The following is a 14,192-nucleotide window of genomic DNA, read 5'->3' as shown; positions in this document are numbered from 1 at the left end:
AAAATGCCTGCATCTTTCCAGTTCATAAGAGAGGAGATAAACTTGGGGAAAAGAAGACATGCCCACACCAGGTGGCTTTAGGAAGGAGCCCATTCTACTTTAGAGCCAGGCTTCTTCTAGAATGTTGGTAATTGACTTTTAGGAATCAACTTCTAGCTGAACCTTTCTGTAACATTGCTGAGAAGCCAACAGCAAAACAAGCTCTGTGCTTGGAAAGAGGACTCTGTATCTGAGAGGCCTGATAAGGAAGCAGCTGGGTGTGTCTAGGACAGCCCTTCAGGCTGGGTCTCTTTCCACACTCCCAGCAGCTGGCTGGCCTCACTTGTTATTAGTCCAAAATAGCATAGCACAGTTCAAAACAGTGGCCTCCTCAGCTACGAGCAGCTACACACAACCCGGAGGAAAGGCAGATGAGCTCCTGGAGGGTGGCTGCTACTCCATTTGTAGAACCAGACTCCTGGTGCCATAGCCAGGTGCTCTCAGGCATCTAACAGCCTGTTTATTCTTTCCCTGCAACTCAGCCCAGACAACCCCAGGATCACTATTACCACGAATTCTTAAATCTCCACATTCTTTCAGCATCTTTCAACACATTTCAGAGGTAAGTACTTGTCTCCATCAAATCTTACAGCCCATAAACACATAGAACTTTGGTAGGCAGTTTACAAACGGATTTTCCAAATTCATGCAGAAGGACCATTTCTGTACTCAGAAGTAAGTTTTGTTATTAGTGCAACTAATCGACATCATTTCCCAAACATACTTGATTTGAGAGCCATGAAGAAAGAGAAGAGACGCTTTCTAACAGTTAATCATCTGTCCCAGCCCCCAGTTCTCCAACCCCAACCAGCCATGCTCAGTCTTGCCTTCGTCCAGGTTTTCAGAATCTCTTCCTCTAGGCCCGAGAGTTGGAGTGTCTGGGCCTTATGCCTCCCCTCCTTCCACCAGAGTAGTTCTGTTTTATGTATTGGGGCTGAAAAAGTTTGAAACCATTGCACTAACCCTTATCTCACATCCTGAAACATCGTTCTTGTTGCCCTAGCCCTCTCCAGAGGCATGTTGGCAATGATTTTGACAAAATTTTGAGCCACTCAAGTTGGGCTTTTAATCCTGAACACCCATCATGGTGCTTTCTACACAGTAGGAGCCACACAGTACTTGTGGCTTGCTTGTTTATTTGACTGATTGATTGACTCCTGAGATGACATTAATTAATGACCTTGGGAAGCTTCTAGATCAGAGAAGAGTATATAGTGTATCATAGTTTATTTTGATTTGTTATGCTTTGAGCACTTCTGACTTTTCTCGTTGGAATCAATCATGCAGTCTGAGATGAAAACATGTCTAAAAGGAGTTACCTAACATAGGTTGTTGCTGGTGTAGAGAATACTAGGTCAACACAAGCAAAAGTCCTTCCTGTTGATTTCCAAAGAACATCCTGACGTTAAAGGTAAGCAGTGTGATTATTGGGAAAGACTAGGGACAGAGGTCGCCTAAGACCGCATAGATTATGTATTTTTTAGTACTGCGCTTTCACTGAAAATTAGCCTGGGTGATTTTCAAAATTACTTCATGTGGGAAATGCAGATCTTTTTCTTTTTTAAAATATTTTGTATTGATTTTAGAGAAGAAGGGAGAAAGAGATAGAAGCATCAATGATGAGAGAGGATCACTGATTGGCTGCCTCCTGCACGTCCTACACTGGGTGTCAAGCCCAAAACCCAGGTATGTGCCCTGACTGGGAATAGAAACGTGTCCTCCTGGTTCATAGTTTGATGCTCAACCACTGAGCCACACTGGCCGGGCTATTTTGTTTTTTAATTAATGAAAGTTTTAAATACATTTAGATTTTTTTAAAAGTCAAATGATAGAAAAAGGACATTAATGGGAAAACTGGCAAAATCCAAGTAGCCTGCAAGTTTAGTCAATAGTAATGTACTCGATGTTAACTTTTTGTTTTGGCAAATGTACTATAATTATGTAAGATGGTAGCATTAGGAGAACTGGTTGAAGCACATTCAGGAATGCTGAACTATCTCTGCAACTTTTCTAAAAATGATTCCAAAATAAATAGTAATTTTGAAAAGCTCTTCACAATGAAAAAAAATAAAAGCAAATAGTGCCAAATCTGGACAATTGGAGCATCAAAATCAAGAATATCAGCAATAGTTTATGACCCATTGAATTTTAAAAAAGGAATCCCAGAGTCTGTACTGATACCAAATAAATAATGGAAGGAAGGAAGGAAGGAAGGAAGGAAGGAAGGAAGGAAGGAAGGAAGGAAGGAAGGAAGGGAGGGAGGGAGGGAGGGAGGGAGGGGTAAATCTTTCTTACATTAGAATGACAACTAATAAATGTAGCAGGAATAATAGAAAATCATTATCTTTCAACCATCAGAGTAAATAACCAATTCAGTCAAAAATTATCAATGGATGCTAGCCTTTCTGTAAAGCATTTATAGTTTGTAGAGCACTTTCACACACTGTTTTGAGTAGGCTACTGTTAGATCCATTGCAGGAGGTGTGATGTATCTCCCCTTATTCTCCACATCCTTTTTATCACCTAGTGACTCCCCATAAAATAGGCTGGGCCAGGCATAGGAATGCTCAGTAACCAATGATTATATTCGTATATGTTTTATTTTCACTACCCCCGGATCTCTCTAATAATCTCTTGCTACTAGGTTATCTTTGAGATTTTTATCCTTTATTCAAAACATTTCCTATATAGCTGATATGTATTCTGTATCTGACATTCTCAGTATCTGAAATTCTTGCAATTTAAATGTATTATTTGTTGTTTGCTCTGTCACTTGCTCATAGTATCTTGACTACATGTACATTCATGATCTTTGATATAAACTAATTTTTGCTTGCTCTTTCATTTTGAGAATCCCATCAACGTAGTTGGGGCTATTTTCCTCCAGAGAAGAGTGGTTTCCGCTTCTGCCAGAAGTTGTAGGGAACCACCAGTCCTGGCTCACTTGAGCTTCTTTTGAGGGTCTCAGCTTAATGTGGGAGTCTCGGATTTAGCTGCCTCACCTTTCTAGTGGTCCAAAGCTTGTCATTCTGACCACACAATTAGAATGCTGGGGAAATTGGCCCACGAGGAACTCTGGTCCTCCCCCTTGCTTACTTGACCCCTTGCTCATGACTTTTCCCCCCGGCTGGGGAAGCAGACTCGGAAATTTCTCCTCTTTACTCTGAGTCCTGAAATGCTTTTTGAAGTATATGTTATACAGAATTTAGTTTTTTTGCACAAGGGAGTCCCTTAATATCTTGTTCACTGTAATGAAAGTAGCAAAGGTCTATATAATTTGATATCCTACTTGTTAATTCTCTTTTAAGCCTTTTTCTATACCAGAAAACATTTATTATAAACATAATTTCTATCGTTCCACTATATTCCATTGCATTGCTAGACCACTATTTAATTATCCATTTTTCTATTGGATATTTAGAATATTTTCAGGTGTTTTTTTGTTTTGTTTTGTTTTGTGTGGGTGTGTGTTTTTTTTTTGCTGTTGTAAGTAATACTGCAGTGAACATTATTATAGTAATGTGAGGTAAATAGTGTCAGACATTTTATTTATTTTATTTTTTATGATTATTCATATTTTATTGGTAAACAAACTGAGGCTCAGAGAAGAAGCAACTTCAATAGGTTTTTGTAATGAATAAAAGGATTAATTTGTACTATATTTGGTCACTGCTCTTTATACAATAACTAGAGGCCTGGTGCACGACATTCGTGCACTGGGGTGGGGTCCCTCAGCCCAGCCTGAGCCCTCTCACGGTCCGGGACCCTTTGGGGGATTCCGCCTGCTGGCTTAGGCCCGCTCCCTGCAGACCTAAGCCAGTAGTCAGACATCCCCCAAGGGGTCCTTAGCACTGCCCCAGAGGCGGGAGAGGCTCCCGCCACCACTGCTGCACTCGCCAGCTGTGAGCCCAGCTCCACAGAGGGAGCGCACAGACCACCAGGTGGCAGCTCCTGCATTGAGCGTCTGTCCCCTGGTGGTCAGTGCCTGTCACAGCGACCGGTCGTTCAGCCGTTCGGTTGATTTGCATATTAGCCTTTTATTATATAGGATGTGCCATCTTATTTTTTTAATTTTTATTAAATTTATTGAGGGGAGACTGGTTAATAAGATTAAATAGGTTTCAGGTATACAAGTCTACAATACATCATCTGTATATTGTATTATATGTTCACCACCCAAAGTGTCAGACATTTTAAATATTGTAAGTTCAAAAATTATACTGCTTCAGACATTTCAAGTATTACAAGAAGGCAGACTTCTGGTGCTTAAGATTCTGGTTAGGAAAAAAAAAGAGTTAACATAGTTCATTTTTTAAAGAATCTTGGTGTTGAAAACAAAAGAAAGGGAGAATTATCTGAGGTTCCTGGGTTGACAATGCCAGTGACGGCTAAGATAAAAGACAAAGTGATCACACCATTTTAAAATCCTTCCAGCAGTATATGAGGGTTCCAGTTTCTCTGCATCATCAACACTTGTTATTGTCTGTCTTTTTTATTTTAGTCAGTCTAGTATGGTAAAGTGGTATCTCATTTTAATTTTCATTTGCACTTCCCTAATAACTATGTTGTTGAGATTCTTTTTATGTACTACTGGCCATTTGTATGTTTTCTTTGGAGAAATGCCTATTCAGATCCTTTGCCCATATTTTAATTGGGTTATGCTCTTTTTATTGTTGAGTTGTAAGAATTTTTAATATATTCTGGATAGAATTTCCTTATCAGATATGTGATTTGCAAATATTTTCTCCCAGTCTGTGGGTTGTGTTTTCACTATCTTGATTGTGTCCTTTGATGCAGAAATGTTTTAAATTTTTTTGAAGTTAACCTTACTATTTTTTATTGTCTAAGAATGTGTTGCCTAACTCAAGGTCATGAAGAGTTATTCTTTTTTTTCCTAAGCTTTCTTTTTTGTTTTTGACATCCAATATGATTTTATTTTAGTTTCAAATGTACAACATAGTGCTTCAACATTTATATAATTTATGAATTGATCCCCAATATTTAATGATACCTTTTTAAAATTGACCTTTTTTTTTACATGAACAGCAGGGGTCTTCTCTTCCAAGCTTTTTGAGTCAGAACTACCCACCACACATTCATTTACACTCAAGGCACATCTCTTTTTGGACTATTCTTCTTGAACAAGACTATGACTAACCACCTTCTATATACCAAGCATGGTGCTAGGTTTTATAAGGAACACAAAATAAAAAAATTGTACTGTCCTATGCACTGAATATTGGGGATACAAAGATGAATATAACTTGGAATGTGCAGTCTTTAAGAGACATTAGGCAGAATGCAAAAAAAAAAGAATGATAGCCATGTCAAGTGAGAAATGATTTCCTTAATCCTTAAACCTGTCGTGGACTGGTGTTAGTTTCTGATGATAGTTGATGTAATGTGTGTGTCATTGTAAATATGTATTTTATTTATTTTAGAGAGCGAGGAAGGGAGGGAGATAGAGAGATAGAAACATTGATGAGAGAAACATCGGCCGCCTCCTGCATACCACCTACTGGGGGGTTGAGCCCGCAACCCATGTGCCCTCACTGGGAAAGGAACCAGTGACCTCTTGGTTCCTGGTTCAAAGCTCAACACTGAGCCACACCAGCCAGGCTGATGTAAGGTTTGTGTGTGTTTTTAAATGATGCTACTTGGCAATATGAGAAATTGGCAATTCTATATTGATCCCCTGGTTTCTGTAGGGTTTTTTGTGTGTTTTTTCTTGTCTGTAAAATCAACAACCTGAGGCCATAGGTTCAGAAGATAGATAATTTCTGGCTCTGGGGTGATCAGTGAAGATTTGATGGAGGAGATGATCTGGGCCGTGTAGGTTTTGGATAATTCTGAGTCTCACAGGGCAGTGGTCGGCAAACTGTGGCTCGCGAGCCACGTGCGGCTCTTTGGCCCCTTGAGTGTGGCTCTTCCTAAGCCTTAGGAGTACCCTAATTAAGTTAATAACAATGTACCTACCTATATAGTTTAAGTTTAAAAAATTTGGCTCTCAAAAGAAATTTCAATCGTTGTACTGTTGATACTTGGCTCTGTTGACTAATGAGTTTGCCGACCACTGTCATCGGATATAGAAGAAGCAATAAGGGGAAAGGAACTCTATCTCTCCTGGATCCTGTGTGGTGGCTGCTATGTTCCTGGCCAGTGGACCCAAGCCTTCTCTCTAGTGACCTGAAATCCAAGGGCATGGCTATGGAGTCCAGATAGTGGTCAACACTGGGAGGAACCCTACGCAGGGCTAGTGCTTAGGGGCCAAGCCCAACTTGAGACCACCTCTGTGTTCAGGGGTGGCAGCAGGGGGCAGTGGCATGAAGTGGACAGAGACACGCTGCTACTTACTGTGTAACTGGCTCTGGCTGTGGCTTCTCTCCTGTTTACTGATTCCCACAAACCTGGCCCAGAACCTGAGGAGGGTGAAGCAGGGAAGGGTTAAAGGGCTCTATCGGTCTACAGGCAGAAGAGATTTTTTTTTTTTCTGACCTAGGGGAGACCACTTCCTTTCCCTAGAAAATAGGCTCCCCACCCTGTTGGCCTGGATGGATGCTGCCTCCCCACAGACCCTACTCAGCACTGACCAAAAACTGATTGATGAGGTGAGAGGGGACGGTTCTACTCCATTTGCATTGGCAGACCCCCTGAAGATCCTGCAGACCCTGTGTTAGGAAGGAGCCCTGCAGCCAACTTGGTCCTAAGGCTCACCACCGCCCTGTGTGTAGAAGAAGCCTGCCTATGACCCAGTGTTTTTACAGAGGAAGGGAGAGGGATAGAGAGTTAGAAACATCGATGGGAGAGAAACATCCATCAGCTGCCTCCTGCACAGCTCCTGCTGGGGATGTGCCCGCAACCAAGGTACATGCCCTTGACCGGAATTGAACCTGGGACCCTTCAGTCCGCCACTGAGCCAAACCGGCTAGGGCTGACCCCGTCTTTTTTTCTGAAACAGACTAAGAGGCTAAGTCCAGACGGGCATCCCCTCCTTAGAGACTGAACTTGGTGTGACTGCTGGTCCCTGCAGCCTCCCTTCAGGGCTTCAGGAACCCCCGCCCAGCTGGCGGCTCCACCCTGAGGCTAGTCTGGAATCCCAGTGAAAGGAAAAAGCTGGAAAACAAGAAGTCATTCAGAGTGGGCAAAAAGAGGAGGGAGAGGCTTCTGGCTAAAATCTAAAAGGAGGGGCCGCAGGAAGGAAGGAAACTCTAAGCCTCTGCCCAGACTTTTTCCTGAGACTCTTAAGGACAAGAGAGGAGCTAGGCCCAGTGTTCTCCCTAATTTCCTTTGCTGCCTTGAGAGTTCCCATCTCGCAGCGCCGACTGACTGCCCTCCCCCTTCCCTAGGCTGAAGGCCCTCGGGGACTGACAGGGAGGCAGGCTGAGCGGTGCTGTGGGCACGCCTGCTCCTCTCCCTCCCCCCTTCCCTTAGCAGCAACGTCACCGCAGCACCAGCGGCAGCAGCAAGGATATTGGGGCTGGGATTGCGCAGCCTCCTTGCATTAGCAAGGATGCCATTGTATTAACAGAAATCAGACCTTAAGAAACCAGCCCCGTCCCCGCTGTGTGGTCCCTCAGCTGGAACTGTCAAGGTAGCGCTTGGTCGGAGTGCAGACGGAGCAGCTTGGGGTTCCGCGCGGCTCCTTACAGAGGTATGGCTCAGCGGGGCTGGGGGAGGGGCGGGCGCCATCGAAGGATAACGGATCAGCACATTTGGACCCTAGTTTCTAGGGTTGGCTTTGTCCTTCCTAAAAAGAGAGTGAGATCGAGCATGAGAGGCAGACATTAGACGAGCTCATCCATGCATATGTCTGGGCTGCGGTGCAGAGATGGGTAGAAGCAGAGGCTGGGCTAATGCTTTGTGTGTGTGTGTAGAAGTAGAAGAGCCTCTCCTTCCTTTCTGGGCATTTCTAAGGAAGCTGCTATAGTGCGGGTCCGGCGGAGGGGGTCAGATCTAGAAACAAAGGCTTAATGGGAGGAGACACCGCTAGAACCGTTGTATGTTTATGATGGAGAATAAGCAAGGATCCATGCAGCTTTCCAGAGGAAGGGCTGGGAAGCATGCAGCCCATCCTTTCTTTCCACGCATGCATACATGCACATAGACACACATACCGTATCGGCTGGCACTATGGGAACCACCAGGCTCCATAAGGATGGATGGAGTGAAAAAGAATGTTGACCAAGAGGCTCCACAGTGTGGGGGAAGGAGGGGGAGGCAGTCCCTGTAATGCCCAGGGCACCTGACGGGTTATAATCAGTCTTCTTATACAGACTTAGATTTCTAACAGGAAGAGACCTGAGCGTAAGCTGACACTCCCGAATTCACCCTCCTGCTCTCTTCCCTCCATTCCTGCCCCAGAGAGGACCCTGGCAGGAAAAAGGTTATCGGTCCTACTGCGGCTCCTCCTGGGGCCTCAGGTCAAGGTCAGGTTGCTGCAGAGCAGCGGCTGAGCACCGCTGTCTTCCCCATCCTCCTTTAGGAGGCCAAGGAAAGAGGGGAGGGGTTCTGTGGCTGAAAATGCTGATGATCAAAGTCAGGGAAACCTGTCTTTGAAGTTTAGGAACATTTTCCTGCCCAGAGTTACCCTATTGCTGAGCAGATAGAAGGAGTTCCTTAAATTCTCATTTCCTTTGACCACCCTAGTGGGAGATTCAAAAACATACGCTAAGCCCTGGCCGGTTTGCTGAGTGGTTAGAGTGTCAGCCTGCAGACGGAAGGGTCTCGGATTTGATTCCCTGTCAAGGGCATGTACCTCCGTTGCAGGTTCCCCAGCCCCGATAGAGGCATGTGCGGGAGACAACCAATCGATGTGTCTCTCTCACATCAATGTTTCTCTCTCTCCCTCCCATTCTCTCTAGAAATCAATGGGGAAAATATCCTAATTATGCACATATATGGTTGAGGAGTATACTGGGAAGTTGTAGGAAGGTGTTAGTTCCCAGGAAGCACTGAGGAATATGAACTTCAGAGCAGGGGAAAGGGTTTGGGGAACTGTGAATGGGGCAGAGACATGAGGGCTGGGAACTAGGGCAAGAGGTGGGATTGAGGAGTGTTATTAGAGCCTGGGGCAGTGATATGAAAGGGACAGTGGGATTAGAAAAAGAAAAGTGAGTAAATGCAAATTATTTAAGAAGCTCTTATGAAAAGAGCTCTTCCACCTCCTTGTTTTCTCTTCACCTTTATTAGAGCTCATGGGCCACAGTATTAAACTTGTCTTGTTATAGGACAAACAAGTCACTCCCAGGAAAGAAGTCAGAAAGATGTCTTCTTGCTAAATGTGCTCTGTGGTATTTGAAATAAGTCACCTGTACAATATATTCTCATTACATTCTTAACTGAGCAAGAAAAAAAAGTCGAAGACTAGGATTCCTGAGTCCCATCTTAATTGTGTCATTTACTCACGGTGATCTTGGGCAAGTCATTTTATTTTTCTGGGTGTCGATTTCCTTATTTTTTAAAATGAGAGTGGTTCTGCCCACTTTGGTGAGTTGTGAGGATCAGTGAGATGACATACATAAAAATGTGCGTGTGAAAGTTTGAGGGTGGGGGACGCATGGATATAAAATCTCATGAGATGCCTACAGAACTTCACCTTAGTTGGCTGAACTCGAGTTGTCTATGGAGGAATGATTGGCAGGCATTTCCCTTGGTTGTGTGGAAATCAGGAAGGAGTAAGACCCCTGAGATACAAAAATATAAAATAAAATAAAATAAAATAAACCAGCGAAAGACTTTTATACTTAAAATAAGATTTGGTATAACCTAAATGAAAAGTTAAAATTATACAGCTTTAAGGGAAAAAACTGGAAATTTTATTTATGATCTTAGGATAAGCAAAGATTTCTTAGATGAGACATAAAAAGCTTTAACCCTAAAAGAAAAAAAAAAGGCTTAATGAAACTTCATAAAATTAAAAGTTTCTTTTAAAAAAAAGTTTCTATTATTTGAAAAAATAAATAAAACCATTAGGAAAACAAATGGGCAAAGCCACAGGCTGAGAGAAGATATTTTCAAGACATAATGGGTGTCTCCCAAAAATGTATGCACACACTTTGAGTAATTATAAAGGCAGTGTTTATTAAAATACATTTCATTTTCAAAATTAAGCTATCAGCTCTTAAAGTGTGTATACATTTTGGAGGAACACCCTGTAAACCTGAAAAAGGCTTATATCCCAGAATAAATTTTTAAAAACTCCTAACTTCAATTTAAAAAAAAAAAGACAAGTCAATTTTTAAATGGATAAAATAGGAGTCAACAAATAACCAAGCACCTACTGTGTTCCAAGCACTATGTGTGGGTTCTGGGGACACAGAGTTAGCTGTATCACAGTTTTTGAGCTCAAGGACAGTCTGGGAGACAGATATGTAAACATGATATTATAATACAACTGTCAGAGCCCTCCAGCCAAAGGTTCTTCATCACCTTCCATATCCATTTGTTCCTTGTCCCTGGTTGAGAGGATCAGCTTTCTGTCTAGACTCTGTATGTCACTATGTTTTTCCATTTGAATGCATGTATGACCCAGTAATAGTTTTGTGTGTCAGAATCATAAATTCTTATGTGTATATACTTGTGAATGCCTCTTGAAAATGGTGCTTTAAAAGGGGGAGGAATATTCTTTGAAAATCAAGTGATGGCTGTAGCCCATAGGTACTAAATTACTACTATATGTACAAGAAAGTTTTCTATGCTCCTGTTAGTCCAGACCTTGGATTATGGCCTGGGTCCTAGGGAAACCTAGTACCATATGTAAAGGGAAGCCCCCTCCTCAACCCTTGAACCATGGTATCTGTGGTGTTTAAAGGGAAAAAAACTGTTTGAATTATGTACGTAATGGGTATTTATGATATATAAATTAGAAAATAAAGACAAAACAAAAGAATAAAATTAAAAATAATCCAAAATCACTCAACAGAGATAAGCATTGTTAACATTTGTTGTATATGCTTTTGAATTTTCTTCCATGCATACCACTGTGGTCTGAATGTCTGTGTCCCCCAAAATTCATATGTTGAATCCTAACTCCCAAAGGTAATGAGAGTAAGAGGGGGCCCTTTGGGAGGTCATTGGGTCATGAGGGCATAGCCCTCATGAATGGGATTAGTGCCCTTATAAAGCAAGCTCCCAAGAGAGCCCTTGTCCCTTATGCCCTGTGGGGACACAGCAAGAAGGTGCCAGTATGTACCAATGGAGGGCTTTCACCAGGACACAACCATGCTGACACCTTGATGCTGGACTTCCCAGCATCCAGAACTGTGAGAAATAAATTTCTGCCTTTGATAAGCCACCCAGTCTGAGGTACTGTTATAGCAGCCTGCACTAAGACGGATTTAGATATATTTATTTACAAAAATGGCGTCAGACTGTAGTGCTGTTTGTGATCTGCTGTTTTCACTTAATATTTTGTGAACATTTTCCCAAGTCAATAGTCATATGAACACAACATTATTTTAATGATATCCTGTTCTGTACATTTTTAAATGGACTATTATTGAAATTTTAGGGTGTTGCCAACTTTCTGTTATCTTTGTGGCATATGTATTTGAGCCCAAAGTTTTCTCGGCAAAGGAATAGAAAAGATGGGAGGAGTGAAGGGAAAATGATCTCATAGCAAAACTTTAAAAAATCCATTTTACCTCTCTCTAAAAAACCCACACTTTAAGGTGGCTGTTCCTCTCTTTTCTTTTCTTTTAATAAATCTTAAAACTTTTTTGTTTGTTTTTTAATATATTTTTTAATTGATCTCAGAGAGGAAATGAGAAGGAGAGAGAGAGATAGAAACATCAATTTTAAATAACAGCTTTATTAAGTTATAATTCATATGCCATAGAATCCACCCTTTTATAAAATTGAGAGATAATGACATACCATAAAATTCCGGTTTTGATTTTGTTCACAGACTTTTGTAACCATCACCACTGTCTAATTTCAGAGTATTTGCATCACCCCAAAAAGAACCTCCATGCCCATTTGCAGTCATTCCCCATCCCAGGATTCCAGTCCCTGGCAACTACTCATTTACATTCTATTTCTGTTGATTTGCCTGTTGAGGACATTTCATATAAATGGACTCATACAACATCACACAAAGAAGCCTTTTATGACTGCTTTCTTTCACTTAGCATTTTAGTGTTCATTCATGCTATAGCATGTATTAGTATTTCATTCCTTTTATTGCTAAATAATATTCTGTTACATGTATATACTACATTATGTCCATCTATTATTAGTTGATGGACATTTGTATTCCCACTTTTTTGGCTACTGTACATATTTATAATGTTGCTATGAATATTCATATACAAGCTTTTGTGTAAATATATGTTTTAATTTCTCTTGAGTATATACCTAGGAGTAGGATGGCTGGCTCATATGGTAACTTTATGTTTAACATTTTGAAGAACTGCCAGACTGTTTTTCCAAAGTGGCCGCATGGCACCATTTTACATTGCTGCAGCAATGTTTGAGGTTCCAATTTCTCCACATCCTCACCAACATTTGTTACTGTCTTTTAGCTAACATAGTGGGGGTGAAGTGTTGTGATTTTTATTTCTCTAATGACTAATGATATTGAGCATCTTTTCATGTGCTTATTGACCTTTTGTAGGTCTTTGGAGAAATGTCTATTCAAATTATTTGCCCAGTTTTTAATTGGGTTATACATTTTTTTAAATTCTTTATTGTTTAAAGTATTGCATAAGTCTCCTTTTTCCCCCATTGACCACTCCCCGGCCGTGCCCACCCTCCAGCACATGCCCTCACCACCCCCCGTCTGTGTCCATTGGTTATGCTCATATGCATGCACACAAGTCCTTTGGGTGATCTCTTACCCCCTCACCCCCCACCTTCCCTCATTGGTGGGACAGTCTGTTCGATGCTTCTATGACTCTGGTTCTATTTTTGTTCATCATTTTATGTTTTTCATTAGATTTCACAAATGAGTGAGATGTTGTGATGTTTATCTTTCTCTGACTGGCTTATTTCGCTTAACATAATGCTCTCCATTTCCATCTATGCTGTTGCAAATGGTAAGAATTCCTTCTTTTTTACAGCAGCATAGTATTCCATTGTGTAAATGTACCACAGTTTTCTAATCCATTCATCTGCTGATGGGCACTTAGGCTGTTTCCAAATCTTAGCTATTGCAAATTGTGCTGCTATGAACATAGGGGTGCATATATCCTTTCTGATTGGTGTTTCTGGTTTCTTGGGATATATTCCTAGAAGTGGGATTATTGGGTCAAATGGAAGTTCCATTTTTAGTTTTTTGAGGAAACGCCATACTGTTTTCCACAGTGACTACCCCAGTCTGCATTCCCACCAGCAGTGCACGAGTGTTCCCTTTTCTCCACATCCTCTCCAGCACTTGTCGTTTGTTGATTTGTTGATGATAGCCATTCTGACAGGTGTGAGATGGTACCTCATTGTTGTTTTGATTTGCATCTCTCGGATGATTAGTGACTTTGAGCATGTTTTCATATGTCTCATGGCCTTCTGTATGTCTTCTTTCGAAAAGTGTCTATTTAGGTCCTTTGCCCATTTTTTGATTGGATTGTTTATCTTCTTTTGTTAAGTTGTATGAGTTCCCTATAAATTTTGGAGATTAAACCCCCTTATTGGAGATAACATTGGCAAATATGTTCTCCCATGCAGTGGGCTTTCTTGTTGTTTTGTTGATGGTTTCTTTGTTGATGGTACAGAAGCTTTTTATTTTGATGTAGTCCCATTTGTTTATTTTCTCCTTAGTTTCCATTGCCCTAGGAGCTGTATCGGTAAAGATATTGCTACGATATATGTCTGATATTTTGCTGCCTATGGCTACTTCTAGTATTTTTATGGTTTCCCATCTTACGTCTAAGTCCTTTAACCAATTTGAGTTTATTTTTGTGTATGGTGGAAGTTGGTGGTCTAGTTTCATTTTTTTGCATGTATCTGACCAAATTTCCCAGCACCATTTATTGAAGAGACTGTCTCATCTTTTTTTAAAATATATTTGTATTGCCCAGCTGGTGTGGCTCAGCAGTTGAGTATCGACCCAGGAATCAAGAGGTTGCTGGTTCAATTCCCAGTCAGGGCACATGCCCAGGGTGCAGGCTCGATCCCCAATAGGGGGTGTGAAGGAGGCAGCTGATTGATAAGATGTTTCC

The 14,192-nt window shown here is 41.5% G+C and overlaps 1 protein-coding gene across 4 annotated transcripts in view; it reads left to right on the top strand.

The window, feature by feature from the left end:
* Positions 1-519: 519 nt before the first annotated feature.
* Positions 520-14,192, top strand: part of RUSC2 (RUN and SH3 domain containing 2) — a 29,455-nt gene continuing 15,782 nt past the window's right edge. The window contains exon 1 of one of the 4 annotated variants that reach the window (XM_014531481.1): positions 520-601. The gene's annotated coding sequence lies outside the window, so the exon portion shown is untranslated. Of the gene's footprint in view, positions 602-7,267; positions 7,691-14,192 lie in introns of those variants that run through there. The other 3 variants (XM_014531482.1, XM_005883988.2, XM_014531483.1) reach the window with 3 other exon arrangements.

This window comes from Myotis brandtii, unplaced genomic scaffold (genome assembly GCF_000412655.1).
Source record: "Myotis brandtii unplaced genomic scaffold, ASM41265v1 scaffold806, whole genome shotgun sequence".
Lineage (NCBI taxonomy): Eukaryota > Metazoa > Chordata > Mammalia > Chiroptera > Vespertilionidae > Myotis > Myotis brandtii.
Note: the sequence above shows the minus strand (reverse complement) of the source record. Positions and strands in the feature narration are given on the sequence as shown.